General features: G+C 38.2%; 1 protein-coding gene across 8 annotated transcripts in view; it reads left to right on the forward strand.

Annotated features, from left to right (window-relative positions):
- The window catches only part of SOX6 (SRY-box transcription factor 6), a 666,111-nt gene that overhangs the window by 71,890 nt on the left and 577,263 nt on the right, over positions 1–16,958 (forward strand). The window lies entirely within an intron of this gene.

The raw sequence follows: 16,958 nt of genomic DNA on the forward strand, positions 1-16,958 counted from the left end.
ACAGAATTCTTTTGGATGTTTCTGTGTGTATGTGCCCAAAGATCAAAGAAATACTGGATAATATAAATCAAAATATTGGAACCAAAAAATGACAGACTCTAACCATAAGCAAAATAACATAATAGCCAAACTGAAAAACCTGATTTTGTGACTGAATCTTCAGAAAGAACTATAATTGAAAAAAAAAATCCATAAAATCACTAGAGAGTATGAGTAAATTCATACCAATATAGACTAAAGGTGTTTTAACTGTTTAGAAAGACAAAGGCTGAGAAAAGGTTTATTTTTTAAAAAAAGATAGATTTAGTTAGCATATACTATCTCCAGTTTTCCATGGTTTATGTAGAAGCATTTCAACACAACTTACAGAATGAGTCTTTAATTCAGAAGATCTGAATTTACATTGTAATGCTAACATTTAACAGTTGTATGAGCTTATGCCTCAAGGTCCTCTTTTTAAAATAGGAGTCTAATATTTATCTCAGAGTTGATAAATATATCAAATTATGTTAAATTACTTATGACGTGAATGAAAGTACCTTCCTGGCCGGCGCCGTGGCTCAACAGGCTAATCCTCCGCCTTGCGGCACCGGCACACAGGGTTCTAGTCCCAGTCGGGGTGCCGGATTCTGTCCCAGTTGCCCCTCTTCCAGGCCAACTCTCTGCTATAGCCAGGGAGTGCAGTGGAGGATGGCCCAAGTGCTTGGGCCCTGCACCCCATGAGAGACCAGGATAAGCACCTGGCTCCTGCCTTGGGATCAGTGTGGTACGCCGGCCGTGGCGGCCATTGGAGGGTGAACCAACGGCAAAGGGAGACCTTTCTCTCTGTCTCTCTCACTGTCCACTCTGCCTGTCAAAAAAAAAAAAAAAAAAAAAAAAAAGAAAGAAAGTACCTTCCTGACTGTCGGAGGCCACCTGACAAACCACATGGAGACACGCAGCACTCAGTCAATTCATCACCACGTTTATTGCCTCATCGCGTTCCAAGCCAAAGTAGGGGGCCCGGCGATGAGGGACTGGAGGCAGTCTCCCTAAGGAAACCCTTCAGTCTCCAGCCCTGAGCACACAGAAAGACAAGGATATATACCCCAGACCCCATACAGATAACATTCATTGTGTGCAATCATGCATAGCACAGGAATAGAGCAAGTTTACAAAGTAGCAATGATCAGGGTACAAGCTCTGCAGATAGAGCAAAGAACATCATAAACCTTCATCAGAAGTCACATCCTGCCTGCAGGAATGTGGGATGAAAAATCTTGTGCCTACAGAACAAAAGCACAGGAAACAGGATTAGATAAGGGACAGCCTCAGCCTGCTGCATCTCATGTCCGGCCAGGGCCACTGGCCCCGACACCTGACAAATAGTAGAACCCAACAGATTATTTGAATTAAAATAGATACCCATCTCTTATCTTGTAATATTTTAAAGATTATGATTTATTTATTTATTTGTAGATTTATTATGATTTATTTATGTTTTATTTATTTATAGATATGGCGCTGATTCTGTTCTTACTGCTAATTTTCATATGAGGGCATTTTATACTAGGAAAAAATGCCTCATATGAAAAAAGTATTAATACTATGTAAAGAACTGGGGGAGGGTGCTGGTAATTCTCCAAACGTGGAGGCAGGGTAGGGAGGGGTGCTGCTTGCCTGATTTGATCAGTTTATGCTGCATACATCTCTTGAAAAATTGTGCTGTACCTATAAAAGTATATAAGTATTGCATGATAATAAAAAATAAAAAAAAAATAAGTGTGGAAAGAAACAACCACAACAATATATGAGGGTTAGTCTTAGCAACTTCTTTTTTTTTTTCTTCTCAGCAGCTTTAATTGGCATTTGGGTCTTGAGAAATCTCCTCTTTTTTTCTTTCGTTCTTTGCTCTGCTCTCTCTTTAGTTTCTGGCAGTAGAAAGTTTGGTGTAGTTTCCAGCCAAGCACGTTAAGTCCAACTATCTGTGTTGCGATCTGGTCATCTCTGCTTTCTTTTCTTTACCTCAGGCACTGTCTTAGAAGATGAGATTATGGACAACATGATCTATCTGCATGTTTCTTTCTTTCTTTCTTTTTTTAAACATTTATTTATTTACTTGAAAGTCATAGTTACACAGAGAAAGAAGAAGAGGCTGAGACAGAGAGAGAGAGGTCTCCGATCTGCAGGTTCACTCCCTAATTGGCCGCCACAGCCAGAGCTGAGCCCATCCAGATGCCACAGCGCCAGCCCCTGCATGTTTCTTTCTTCTGCAGCTCCACATTGCCTGCAGTTCTTCAGTGTGGAACTGGGATATTTCTTCACAAAAATATTCCCTACTGGTTCTGTTGTCTCTGATGTCCCTAAATTTCACGTTAATGAAAGTATTATGTGTTATCTCTCAGATGGTAGAACTTACAGAGAAATTTCTTCTTGCTTGAAGTCTGAGGGGGGTCTGTGTCAGTTTGGTATTTTCCCTTATACTGGTTCAGATGTCAAAGAATTTGGTAAATGTTGATTGTGTGGTTTGACTTTATAAGTATTGCTTCATTGAAGATTCTTCCTACCTCCCTTTTTTTCCATTGTTTTTGGTTACTTTCAAGGAAGAAGAGTTCAGAAAAAATAACCAGAATTCTGAATTACTACTTAAAAATGTTTATAAATGTATTCTCCACTATTTTCAATTTCAAATATTTCCTAACATTTATTAAGTAACTATCATGTGTTAAGCCTTGTTTATTGATCTTTTGTGACTATTATCTCTATTAATCCATAAGTATCCTATATATTCTCAATGTCATTATTTTTATTTTTTAAAATATTTATTTACTTATTTGAAAGGCTGAGTTTTATAAAGGGAGAGAGAGAAAGAGAGAGAGAAAGAGAGAAATAGAAGTCCTCCATCCACTGATTCACTCCCCAAAAAGCCTAATGGTCGGAGTTGGGCGGGTCTGAAGCCAGGAGCTTCTTCCAGGTCTCCCACGTAGATGAGAGGGGCCCTAACACTTAGGTCATCTTCCACTGCTTTTCCCAGGCACATTAGCAGAGAGCTGGATTGGAAGTGGAATAGCTAGGATTTGAACTGGCATCCATATGGGATGCTGGTATCTCAGGTGGCAGCTTTACCTGCTATGCCACAATGCTGCCCCCTATGTTATTATTTTTTAAGATTTACTTGAAAATCAGAGTTACAGAAAGAGTCACAGAGAGAGAGGACTTCCGTCTTCTAGTTTACTCCCCAAATGGCCAAAATGGCCAGGGCTGGATGAGGCTGAAGTTAGGAGCCTGGAGCTTCTTTTGGGTCCTCCATTTGGGTGTCAGGGAGCCAAACACTTGGGCACATTATCAGGGAGCTGGATAGAAAGTGGAGTAGCTGGGGCTGGCGCCGCGGCTCACTTGGCTAATCCTCCTCCTGTGGTGCCGGCACCTCAGGTTCTAGTCCCGGTCGGGGCGCCGGATTCTGTCCTGGTTGCTCCTCTTCCAGTCCAGCTCTCTGCTGTGGCCCGGGAAGGCAGTGGAGGATGGCCCAAGTGCCTGGGCCCTGCACCCGCATAGGAGACCAGGAGGAAGTACCTGGCTCCTGGCTTCGGATTGGCACAGTGTGCCAGCTGTAGCGGCCATTTGGGGGGTGAACCAATGGGAAAGGAAGACCTTTCTCTCTGCTTCTCTCTCTCTCACTAACTCTGCCTGTCAAAAAAAAAAAAAAAAAAAAAAAAAAAAGAGAGAGAGAGAGAAAGAAAGAAAGAAAGAAAGAAAAAAGAAAAAAAAAAGTGGAGCAGCTGGGAAATGAACTGGTGCCCAGTTGGAATACTGGCATTGCAGGCAGTGGCTTAACCTGGTATGCCACAACACCATCCTGTATTTTCAGTATTATTTAAAGATCAGAAATCTGAAGTATAGAGAAGTTAATTTCCTAAGGCTGTGAACACAGTAGTGGAATTGGAATTAGAATCCAGATCTATCTCATTCCAAAGCTGTACATTTCCTTTTACACTCTGTCTAGTCTCTATTTGTATAATCACAAGTTTTGGATAAATAAAAAAGTGTCTGTATGTTTCATCTACCCACACAGATAAGCAGTAGTAGTAGTAGAATACGAATAATACAATAGTAGGTCATAGCTGTCTGTAGATGATTTGAGTATGCACCAATGCACACTCAATTAGTCATATTTTTCTCTCTATTGAGTTATCAATCAAAGAAACCAATGGAACTTAGGTCCAAGTACTACTAAATAGAACACTCTACTGAAAATGAGCTAGATGATATTTCTAAGATACTTTATTTATATACCTATTGATTCCATTCTGATTTGAACTACCATGCTATTTATTGACATTGTGAATTATAGGAAAATATCCAAAGCCACATTAGTTAAACATTGCTCAACCATTTTACTGGAAGGTAATAAGCAGTTATGTAGATAGCAACATTTGGGGACAGACATTTGGAGGTTGAAGAAAACAGGCCTAGGTTTTATGAATTAGAACCATTTCTGAATATTTGTCTTTGTTTCCCTTTTGTGAGTTAGAGTAACAGGGTCTTCCACTGCATCCAAACAAAATAGCATGGATCATTGCATAAGACTTAATTAATAGTAATCGACTGTACAACATAGAGGTTTGATTTTTTTCTAGTAGCAATCTGGCTATCTGGTTGGGAGGCCTGCTATAAGATTCTCCATCTTTCTGGTATGAGTAGACTTATCCTGTGGTGTGTCCACAATGCTACTTGTTACTTACCTGATGGTTTAGACAGTTTTCTACTGGCAGAAATATATATTTAATGTTTTAAATTATTGAATTAAAAAAAGCAATGATTAAAAACTTAGAGGTTGTATAGAATGCTAATATTTTTAAATAGAATTAAAATTTTGGTAGAAATTGGCAAGCAGAGCATACTTTAATCTGGAGCCCTAAATATGTGACTCACATGGGAAATGAGAAATATGTTGATAGCAACCCATCCAGGTGCATGAGGGATGGCATGGTTTTTTAATTTTAAAAAGCACTTGATGCCCATAAGCTAGGAGACTGCCAATCTCTAAACAGGCAATGGAGTGAGTACATAATAGTATTCAGGCAGCTACAAAGAAACTGGGTGTGCACTTTTTAAAGGAAAGGGAAACACCCTAGTGCTTTTCTTATGGCCTGTGAAATCAGAGTCTAAAAAGTTTTCCCCTGAGGCAAGCTATTTTTGTTAAGTACTCTTGCCCAGAGAAGTGCTATCAATTTCTCTTCTTATTTTCCAGCTCCCTGGGTTCTCATTCACATACCTTCTCATTGTTGTGCTCAGTCCGGCCTATCTTTTCATAAGTCAGTTTTCATAGATGTTTTCCTCTTTTTCACCAGCCTTACATTTCCCTATTTTACTTAGAAAGGTTACTTATTGAAGTCTTTTACAGCCAATATTAGTTTTATATAAGGGCAGACCCCATCTGTTAAGTTAATGCTTATTACCTGACAAAGAAGAAAAGTGGGTGTGAGTATGGGTTGGGAGTAAGAGCAAGTGCCCTGGGGTCATGTAATCCTGGACTAGGACTCTAGCCTTCCCTTCACACCCTCTATGAATAACTTTGGACAAGTTACATTATTCCTCTGAGCCTCAATATTCTAAAAATAAGGAAAATGCTTTCCTTCTGAGGTTGAGGTGTGAGGTAACTTACGTAAAGCACAGCTAATACAATGACTAGAACATAATAAGTATGGTATACTGTGTTAGTGTTGACAATTAGGTATTCCTTCGTTTCTTCATTCCTTTTCCCCATTGACTTTGGGTCTTGGCCATATAATTTCTGAGGAGAATCTTTTAGAAGCATTGCTAATTTCCATCAGGTTGCTTATTCTTATGCCCTCCCTCTATTGTGAGAAGGGTGTTTTTCAGACATAGGATGTATCTTCAACCTGGATTCTGGAATAAGAAGACAATGGAGGAAACTTGAGTCTGACTCATAGCCTGGAACAGAGGCACAAAAGCTGACCTGCTTTCACAACATGTAATATGAGCTGAGAAATATTTGTTATTGTAAGTCACTGGGATTTTGAGGTTGTTATTGAAGCATAATACCTTTTTTTTTTTCCTACTGACTTTTGTATTTGTCAGCATTGCTGCAGTCACAAAGAGTCCCAGAATCTCCATGGGTTGAAACAATACACATTTATTTCTCAGTCATAGGTCTGTAGGTTGGCAGTGGCTGTTTGGCCATATGTCACTTCAATTTGTGATCCAGGTTGAAGCAGCAGCTCCTGTCTGAGACACGTGGTTTTCATAGCAGAGGCCAGGAATAGGAAAGGCTGAACCAAACCATGTAGGTGTGTTTAGAGCTTCCATAAGAATATAGCAATGTCGCTTCTCCATATATTCTATTGGCTAGGGCATGCATCCTAATCTGACAGTGGTGGAGGGAAATTTACTCCATTTACTGGGAAACATTGAAGTCATGTGGCAAAGGGTGGGAACAAATAGCTGGAAATATGATGCAGTCTACCACAGTAGATTTTCAACACGTGCTAGAGTCCCTGTCCTTGGCATTTCTCTTTCCACTCTGGGATTACTGAGAAGGTATAAGATAACCTGCTGGGAGAGATAAATTAGATGAAATTAATTTCACCTTGGTTGGAAATGTTAAATATTTTTCCCAGAGCAGGTATCAACTGAGGGTACAATGGCAATAAAAAAGAAGTAAAGAAAATAATTAAATATTAGAAAGTGGGTTGGAACCATAAGCATTGAGTATGGATTCCAAAAAGAATTGGGGAAAACTTTTCGTCTTGGAAATGCAATTTTATTATGCTATCAGATTTCCAGGATTATAAAATGCAATGGCTGTGGCAGTGACCCTTTCCATCTGACTAATTGCCTAGGTTGATTTTTTTCCTCTCCTCAGTGCTCTAGGAATTTTTATGAGCCTCTTTAAAGTAACTGAGATGCCAGTCAGGATACTTGGAATGAACAGGTGATATCTTCAGTGTAGTTGCTGCCCCTGAGTGAAAAGTCCCTTTGGCCACTGGAGCTCCTTCGTTGGATTGGCATCCACTATATCAGGCCAGGAGAGTTCGTTTAAAAATGTTTTATATATTATATAAGCTACCAAAGTTCCCTTTTCATATGTTTATGCATGTTAATAGGGGTTAGAGTATCTTAGAAGGAGTCTGGGGATAAACTTGAAAATGAGATAGAATTAGAGCATCTACAGTCCTTAATGCCATATTTAAATTCATTCTGTGACCTTAATTTCTCTTCTGTGTTCTATGTTTCTGTATTCTCACTTAAAAAATATCTGGGTCTTATTTTAAGTAAATGATATAGGAAGAATGCATTAACATTGAAACTAATTAGTACCTTTTAAACTTAGTAATGCATCATGAAGTATGAAAGAGAGAATCTTTAAGAATTTTAGCTGGCTGGTGCCGCGGCTCAATAGGCTAATCCTCCGCCTGCGGTGCCGGCACCCTGGGTTCTAGTCCTGGTCGGGGTGCCGGATTCTGTCCCGGTTGCCCCTCTTCCAGGCCAGCTCTCTGCTGTGGTCCCGGGAGTGCAGTGGAGAATGGCCCAAGTGCCTGGGCCCTGCACCCGCATGGGAGACCAGGAAGAAGCACCTGGCTCCTGGCTTCGGATCAGCGTAATGCGCCGGCCGTAGCGGCTACTTGGGGGGTGAACCAACGGAAAAAGGAAGACCTTTCTCTCTGTCTCTCTCACTGTCCACTCTGCCTGTCAAAAAAAAAAAAAAAAAAAAAAAGAATTTTAGCCTATTGCATAAAACTTGGAAGACATGGTTAATAAATTATTTGGGGTTTTTAACCTAGTCACTGAAAATGAAAGCTTATTTATGTTGTTTTTCTTCTTTGACCCTCATTTTTCTCAACATTCAGCAAGTAGGATAGATCAATAGCCTCCTCTCCCTTTCTTACTGAGACATGCAATGGTAGATCTGAAAGTACTTGTCTTCAGAAGAAAGGTACAACAGGAATTCTACTAGTAATATAAATGTAAAAGGGAGGTCTGCTCAGGTAGAAATAAAATATGTCTTGGATAATGAATTTACTTTTCTTAAAGCCTTTGAAAGATAATGACTTATTTTCATGAATTGAATTCAAGAAATAGAAGTTTTTTAAAAGATACATAAGCTTGTTTTGCCATGAAACTTGATTATTGAAGTCATTCTTGCGTTTTTGAAAATAAATTAATGGATATAAGTTCATCTTATCTAAGGGTTTTTTGTTTGTTTGTTTCTAAAACAGTTGCTAATGATTGAAGTAGACAAGATACTTGATATGATGTGACATGTGGCACAGAAAATATTTTCCTCCATACATCATGGGAATATGTTCAAACTAATGTTTTAGATATGATTCTTCTGGATGAAGTTTGTTTTGTATAAGGTATTTTTGTATTTAAATTTAATAGAGAAAATATGGAACTCCTGATATTCAGCGCACATTTTCAGGCTTTGTAGGAGAAATTAACATGAACAAGACCAGACTTCTCCCTCTCAGTGAGCTTGTAGCCTAGTGAAGGAACAACAGATACTGTATAAATTATTAAACTAGAAAGCAAAACTGTTCAAGTAAAACATAAAGCTCATGTTGTCTTCACCCTAAGGAATGAGAGATTAACTCTCTTTGGAAAAGTTTTAACTCTCAGGAGGACTTCATGGAGGGAGTAGCAGTTTAATTCAACAGGTGGAGGTGGAGAGGGGAGGTACTCCACTTGTTTTGAGGAAAGGCATAAACAAAATCATGAAAATTGGAAAATGCAATTTCTTTGAGGAAGCAAGGAACAGCCCAGTTTGGTTGGAACATCTGTGTTCAGGATGATGATGCTGTGAAGGAAATTGCAGCCATTTTGTGAAGACCTTTAATGAGACAGCAAAGATTTCAGACTTTATGATGAGGGGGTACAGTGGGGTCAAATAGATTTTAAGGAAATGAGATGAGCATTGAATTGACAGGAGAAGAAATTGAAGTTAGAAGTTAGTCAGGGGGCCGGCGCCGTGGCTTAACAGGCTAATCCTCCACCTTGCGGCACCGGCACACCGGGTTCTAGTCCCGGTTGGGGCACTGGATTCTATCCCGGTTGCCCCTCTTCCAGGCCAGCTCTCTGCTATGGCCCGGGAAGGCAGTGGAGGATGGCCCAAGTGCTTGGGCCCTGCACCCACATGGGAGACCAGGAGAAGCACCTGGCTCCTGGCTTCGGATCAGCGAGATGCGCCGGCCGCAGCGGCCATTGGAGGGTGAACCAATGGCAAAAAGGAAGACCTTTCTGTCTCTCTCTCTCACTATCCACTCTGCCTGTCAAAAAAAAAAAAAAAAAAAAAAAAGAAGAAGTTAGTCAGGGGAAGTAAGAGAGAATATGAAGGATTTAACAAATTTGAGAATCATTTTGGAAATGACATAATGTTGAGTATTTCATTTGTAAATGAAATGATTTAGTGATAGATTAGTTTTCAGATAGATTTTATAGATGTAATTCAGAAGATGTGATAAATGGCTGGTTATTCAGGTCTGTCTTTCAAATAAATAAGCACATCTTAAAAAAAAGAGAGAGAGAGAAAAGAAACTGCATTGCTAGCATGTCTGGCTCTTCATAAAACTTATATGAGGGGCTAGCATGGTGACACAGGGGATTAAACCACTGCCAGCAACACTGGCATCCATATGAGCACCTGTTTGTGTTCTGGCTGCTCCACTTCCAATCCAGCTCCCTCCTAATACTCCTGGGTAGTAGTGGAAGAAGGCCCAAGTCCTTGGGACCCTGCAACCAAAGTGAAATACTTGGATGGAGTTCCAGGCTCCTAGCTTTAGGCCTGGCCCAGCCCTGGCCATTGTGGTCATTTGGAGAGTGAACCATTGGATGGAAGACCTCTCTTTCTCTCTCTCTCTCTCTCTCTCTCTCTCTCTTTCTCTCTCTCTCTGTCATTCTGCTTTTCAAAATAAATAAAAAAAATTTTTGTTTAAAGAAAAACTTATGTGAGAATGAAAGTAAAAGTACTCTTTGGAGTAGTAATAACAATGTTTTGATTATACAACTTTATATCTACAAATAATTTTCATTCTGTATATCTTCTTTTAAAAACAACTCTGAGAATATAAATCTATGTTATCTATTTTATAAGCCTGATGAAACTGATAAACAGTAAGCTTAAATGACATTTCAGAGGTTATACAGTTCACTATTAGCAGAGAAAGGAAGAGGTCACACTTCTTTGGACTATTAGCCACTATTATGTTCCAATGTTATGGCACTATTACTAAAGTTTTCCTTTGGTCTGACCTAGTTTTAGTAAAATAACTCTGCATACATATCCCATGTAACTCCTTTATTGCCTTTAATTCATTTAAAGGACTCAAGAGTAATAACAATGGTATAGTACCCTATTTTTTTCTGATAATTTGCAAACTAAATTTGAATGGAATTTTCCTTTTACATTAAAAATCTTATGTGCCTACCCAAAAACAGAACTCTTAATTAGATTAAAATCTCATCCTTAAAAAGCAACTTATTTGCTCTTTGAAAAAATAATACAGATGGTGCCAGCGCCTTGGCTCACTTGGTTAATCCTCCACCTGCAGTGCCGGCATCCCATATGGGCGCCAGGTTCTAGTCCCGGTTGCTCCTCTTCAAGTCCAGCTCTCTGCTGTGGCCCGGGAGGGCAGTGGAGGATGGCCCAAGTCCTTGGGCCCTGCACCCGCATGGGAGACCAGGAAGAAGCACCTGGCTCCTGGCTTCGGATCAGCGCAGCGCGTCGGCCGTAGCAGCAATTTGGGGGGGTGAACCAATGGAAGGAAGACCTTTCTGTCTCTCTCTCTCACTAACTCTGCCTGTCAAAATAATAAAATAAAAAAAATTAAAAAATAATACAGATAAATTTAAAGCAAAAACATTAATTTCATTCCCCTCCTCCTTTTTTTTTAATAAAAAAGATTTATTTATTGGAAAGGCAGGTTGACAGAGATGGAGAGACAGAGAGAGAAAGTGATCTTCCATTTGATGGTTCACTCCTGAAATGGCCACAATTTTGGGGGATGAACCAAGCTGAAGTCAGGAGCTTGGAATTCTATAAGGGTCTCCCACATGGTGCATCTTCTGCTTCCCTCCCAGGAATATTAGCAGAGAGGTGAATTGGAAGCTGAGCTACCAGAACTGAAATTGGCGCTCCAGTGTGGAATGCTAGTGTCACAGGCATCAGCTTAACAGATTGCGCCACAATACTGGTTCCAATTTCATTCTTAAATAATAACAATTACTAGTGAGATGTGGCCTTGTGACACGGTACACAGCAACACACAGGACATTGCCATCTTTGTCTCCTGGTCTGCACTGATTTTAGCACAGTTGGCTTTTAATCACAGCAACCATTGAAAACTCAGCTTTGCAAAGATACAATGTCTGAGAAATGAATGCAGTGTTAAAACTGCGAACTAATTTGGGTTCCTAGTTTGCTGAGAGATCCACAGATGCTGTGTTTCTCTCTGAAAAGTAACAATGCTCCCATGAGTTTTCCATGGTGTGCTGGGGTGCCTTGATAAACACTTTGAGACCTGGAGCCTTTGTTATTCTTCTCTTGTCCGTTATGACCCACTTTTTTCTGGTATATGCCATTCAGAAGATGGTAGGCACTCATTAATTTTTTTAAATTTCTTTCCTTGGTCCTTAGGCAAGCTTTTGGTTCACAGAAGTTGGAATGAAAAAATAACACACATATAACCTGCAGTTCTGAGTTAACAGATTTAAAGTGCAACACTTGACTGAGTTATATTTTGTGATACTTCTGCTTTCCTCTAGAATGGATCCTGACAACTATAAGATACTCAAATGGGCTTGTCAGAGACGTGGTTCAAAACCTTAATCTCCTCCCTTTTGTTTTTAATGTGAGGAACTTATCTTAAACATCTGCTCAAAGAACAACAATTAGAGAAATTATGATGCAGTGGTCTTATCATGCATGTTATTTTGCAACTTGGCTAGCTCCTGTGCTTTTAAGTTTTAGTAGCTTAATAGTCTTATTTCAAGGTAAATGCTGTGAGGCAAGTGTAGCTTCACATTTCCTTGTGTGTGTTAGACTGAGTCACCTTGCTGTGATTCACTGCTGCAGACAACCAAATTGGGAATAAGAATTCAGTGGGTGGATGCAAGGGGTAACATCTGCTTTGCCAGCATTCTATTCACTGAATATACCATTTGTAGGGTTCAGGTACTGCAATTAAAAAAAAGAAAAAAAAAAAACAGGTAAAATCTGGGTATATAAAAATCTCCCTTAGAGAAAGTGTTGGTACATTGCAATTCTGTTTTGACTTGGCTGGGATTTTTCTTGCTTAAAAAATTGGTTTAATCCTCCCTAGAGCGTTAAGTGCTAAGTCAATATTTTGCTAATTATGCAGAAGTAGCACCAGATGGTTTCTAAGGATGACACTGCATGGATGGGAGCACTGGTGACTGAACCTGTGGTAAACTTTGTCACTCCATGGTCATCATCCATAGCAACATGTCCATGTGCTTTTGAGATGGGGAAATAGACAAATAATATTTTAGGGTAAAAATATTCTCAGTTCCAAAGAAAAAATTTGGTTTCTTGTAAACTGCCATACAGTAAGAAAGTATCATTTAGATTGAAATCGCTTATATTATAATCATCAAAGAAATATTTTTGTGTATACTTACTTGGAAAGTTATTTTTTTCCTTACTGTTTCCTTTTGCACTGACAGTAATCTAAAATGATTAACTTTTTATTCAATAGATTCAGGTTCTTAATTGAGGTAAAAAATTGGGGGTGGTGGTGTTATATTTGCCTTCAGTCAGCCTGAAAGAAGCATTAGTTGATTTCTTCCCTCCACCTCTTCAGTTTACCTACATTAGAAAATGGTGAATAAAAATTAAGTGCTCTGCCAGAAATGCCTGTGAAATGGATTCTAAATCTAAATCAATGATAGTAGTGGTCTCCAAGACATAGCAGCATTTCACAACCATAATGACAACATACGATTTCAGAGTAACCTACCATGCAAGATTTCTTATTGGAGCAATAGCCAGAACATTATAATCATAACTTACCATAGAAAGATAGGTTATTTTAAAAATGGATTTAGATAAATAAATTTATATACAACGAAATACATCCCTTTACCAAGTGGATCAACTGAATTGTCCCTTGTTTTTAAAATGTGACATAATTGAAAATTTATTGAAGGCTCTATATCAAGGTACTGCATTTATTTTTTTAAAAGATTTATTTTATTTATTTGAAAGGCAGAGTTATGGGGTCGAAGGAGAGAAAAGAGAGAGATCTTCTATCCCCTGGTTCACTCCTCAAAGGGCTTCAGTAGCTGGGAGCCAGGAGCTTCATTCAGGTCTCCCACATGGGTACATGGCCCAAAAACTTGGGCCATCTTCCGCTGTTTTCCCAGGTGCATTGGCAAGGAGTTTTATTGGAAGTGGGGCAGCCAGGACTCGAACTGGCTCCCATATGGGATGTCAGCATTGCAGACAGCAGCTTAACCCGTTATATCACAGCGCTGGCTCTGGTACTGCATTTTTAAAAACAAAAAGAAACTAACTCTCAAGAGACTTTATAATATGAAGAAATGGATATTGAAGCAATTTAACAGTTTCCCTGTTCATGTGTACTAGGACCAGGTGCTCAATTAACATATGTTGAAGGAAAAAAAAGGTTATTTAGGATTAAGATAAAATAATGCCATTGATTCCAACTTGTTCAGAATAATAATTTTTTCTCGATTTGCATAAGCAAGTAAATAGGTAAAACTACCTATAGGTTGAAATGTGAATTCAGAAGCCTATAGTCTTTAAAGTGCACAAATAAATGGACCAGATTAATGCTGCAATCTACTAATTTGCAAATTAACTGCTTCTGAATGTTAAGAGTGGCAATGGTTTTCCTTTCTCAGATGCAATTCATTCCTGTTTGTTCTGATGTGACATGAGATTGGCAAATCTTTCATACTTTCCATGATTGTATAAGATGAAGTCTGTAGATAGTTGAATTAGCTCTAAAGACAGATATGAGATTAACTGAAATGAGAAAAGTATACATAACAGCCACAATAAAGTTAGGTTGAAGAGTATGAAAATGAAATGTTCTGTTAAAATGATATCTAAAATGTTGTTATGTTCACTGAGTTGTGTTTACAGAGAGTCAAGTTAAAATTATCTACTTGATTCAGCCTATTTTATAGCAACCCTGTTACTTTTGCATAAATTGTTAAATATTCATGGCATTCCCAAAAGGTTATGTATGCCAGAAAGTGGGCAAGTCAGTTGGAAGAAATAATTGTTATTTCTCAAATATGCCTTGTTAAAATAAAATTAAAAATGATTGAAAGTTACAAAAGGGGATATATGTTCAATGGACCCATCTGGGCATAGTCCTGACTTGTTCTTTGTCTGCAGTGTTTACTGTGATATATATTAGTGCAAGACTAAACTACCTATCTAGGTTTTGTCTAGCAATATTTTGTAGTTTATTTGAAAATCAGCCTGTCAGTTTAAAGGTGCTTCCATTATTCTGAGATCATCATATCAGTATGATAAATCCCAAAACTTCATTCTTAGATTTAGTCAGTTGTACTGACACCAGTGAATTGGAAAAAAATATTTGTAACTAACATACCAACAGTGCTGAGTATAGCATACTTTACTATTAAAGCCTTGCCTAGTAACCTTTATCTTTTTATCATTCATAAGATTAAATTAATAAATTCAATTCCAAAGCTTATTTACTTATTTGAATATGTTATATTTGCATGGTAAAAATTTAGAAAAGTACAAAAGATATAAAAGATTGATCTCCTATTTATTTCCACCAAATTACTTAGGTTCTTAAACTAGGGTCTTTTTGCTTTTTACTTGTTAAACTTCTTATTCAGTGAAGTATTAATAAGCCTTTTTATTATAGTGTAAATTTAAAATGTTATCTCAAAAACTTAAAAAAAAGAGAAAGGGATATGCTTGTATATTGCTTTTTAAAAATATGACAGTATATTTTGAGGCTATACATATCAGGATGTAAAGAGTATTCTCATACCTTTTTAATGGCTACATTATATTCCAATGTATGGATGTATTATAATATTTAACCCTTTTAATTAATGGACTTTTTATTGATTCTAATCTTTAGGTTGTTGCTAACATTATTGCAGTAGGTATTCTTGTATAGTCTTTGTGGTCATGTATAAATGTATCTATAGTAAAAATTCATGGAAATGGAATTGTGGGTTAAAGGTTATTTACCATCCAGATTTTAAATAAACATTATACAATTGCCTTTAATAGCTGCTGTGTCAATTTCTATTCTTAACAATATGTTTGATAGTGCCTGTTTCTCTATATCTGGACCATACAGGTAAAGGCTGGTATCTTATCATTTTAGTTCGTTTTTTATCATTTCAAATTAGATTGGTTATATTTAAATCTTGGTTACTTAAGCTTATTTTTACTCTTTTGTTATAGAATATAATAAGGAAATAGAAAGGGCTACAAAATAAAGACATTTTATCCTAAAGTTAACTTCTGTGTTAACCACTACTAGGCATAAGAAGCACCTCAAAACTACTCTTCTTTTTCTACCAACTACTCCCTCCCTTCCTTTCCCAGAGGTAAAATTGTCGCTATCTTTCTTTTGTGGTCATCACTTCACTTTGTACTTTTCAAGAGCATGCATGCCTAAACAACAAAGTTCTGGTTTGCTTGTTTTCTATGCTTTATAAATAGAATTGTACATTGTATATCTTGATTCTTTCACTTTATGTTCTATTTGTGAGGTCCATCCATTATTTTTTTTAACAAGAACTTGCTAATTTTTATTGCTGTATAGTACTCCATTAGACAAGTATATCACCTATGATGCATTCTACAGCTAACAGACATTTCCAGTTTGGGGCTAACGTGAATAATGCTGCTTTAAGCCTTCTTTTATACTTGGTGTACAAGCGAATGCATCTTAGTGAATTCATAGAAGTGGGATTTATACATCACAGTATGTGGTGTTTTAATTTGTCTTTAGATAATGCCAAACTATTTTAAAAGGCCTTCTAATGTGTACTTCCACCAGCAGCATGTGAGAGTTCCAGTCGTAAGACACCTTCTCCCATTATTTATATCATCAGTCCTTGTAGTTCTAGCATTCTAGAGGGTCCAATGTAACGTTCTATTATAACTTTACTCATGTATTTCTTAAAAAAAAGAAGAAAACAATAAAAATGGGGCTGGTGCTGTGGCATAGCAGGTAAGGCCTCTGCCTGCAGTGCTGGCATCCCATATGGGCACCAGTTCAGGTCCTGGCTGCTCCACTTCTGATCCAGCTCTTTGCTATGGCCTGGGAAAGCAGCGAAAGATGGCCCAAGTTCCTTGGGTCCCTGCACCCATGTGGGAGACCCAGAGGAAGCTCCTGGCTCCTGGCTTTGGAGCAGTGCTGCTCCGGCTGTTACGGCCATCTGGAGAGTGAAACAGTGGATGGAGGACCTCTACTCTCTCTCTGCCTCTGCCTCTCTGTAACTCTGCCTTTCAAATAAATAAGTAAATCTCTTGATAAAAGAAAATACCAGCCTAGGGTGGTTACTGGTGCCATAAACTAGAGTGTCAATTTGTTGGGTCAACAACAGGAGCCACTGTGCGCTTGCTCCTGATGTGGGATCTCTGTCCTTAATGTACTGTACATTTTGATTTAATGCTAAAACTAGTACTCAAACAGTATGTTTCACTTTGTGTTTCTATGTGGGTGCAAACTGTTGAAATCTTTACTTAATGTATACTAAATTGATCTTCTGTATATAAAGAGAATCGAAAATTAATCTTAATGTGAATGGAAGGGGAGAGGGAGCGGGAGAGGGGAGGGTTGCGGGTGGGAGGGAAATTATGGGAAGGGGAAGCCATTGTAATCCATAAGCTGTATACTGGAAATTTATATTCATTAAATAAAAGTTAAAAAAAATAAATAAATTACAGATATTGATATTCCTAATCC

The sequence above is a fragment of the Lepus europaeus genome, chromosome 7 (assembly GCF_033115175.1).
Source record: "Lepus europaeus isolate LE1 chromosome 7, mLepTim1.pri, whole genome shotgun sequence".
In the NCBI taxonomy this organism is placed as follows: domain Eukaryota; kingdom Metazoa; phylum Chordata; class Mammalia; order Lagomorpha; family Leporidae; genus Lepus; species Lepus europaeus.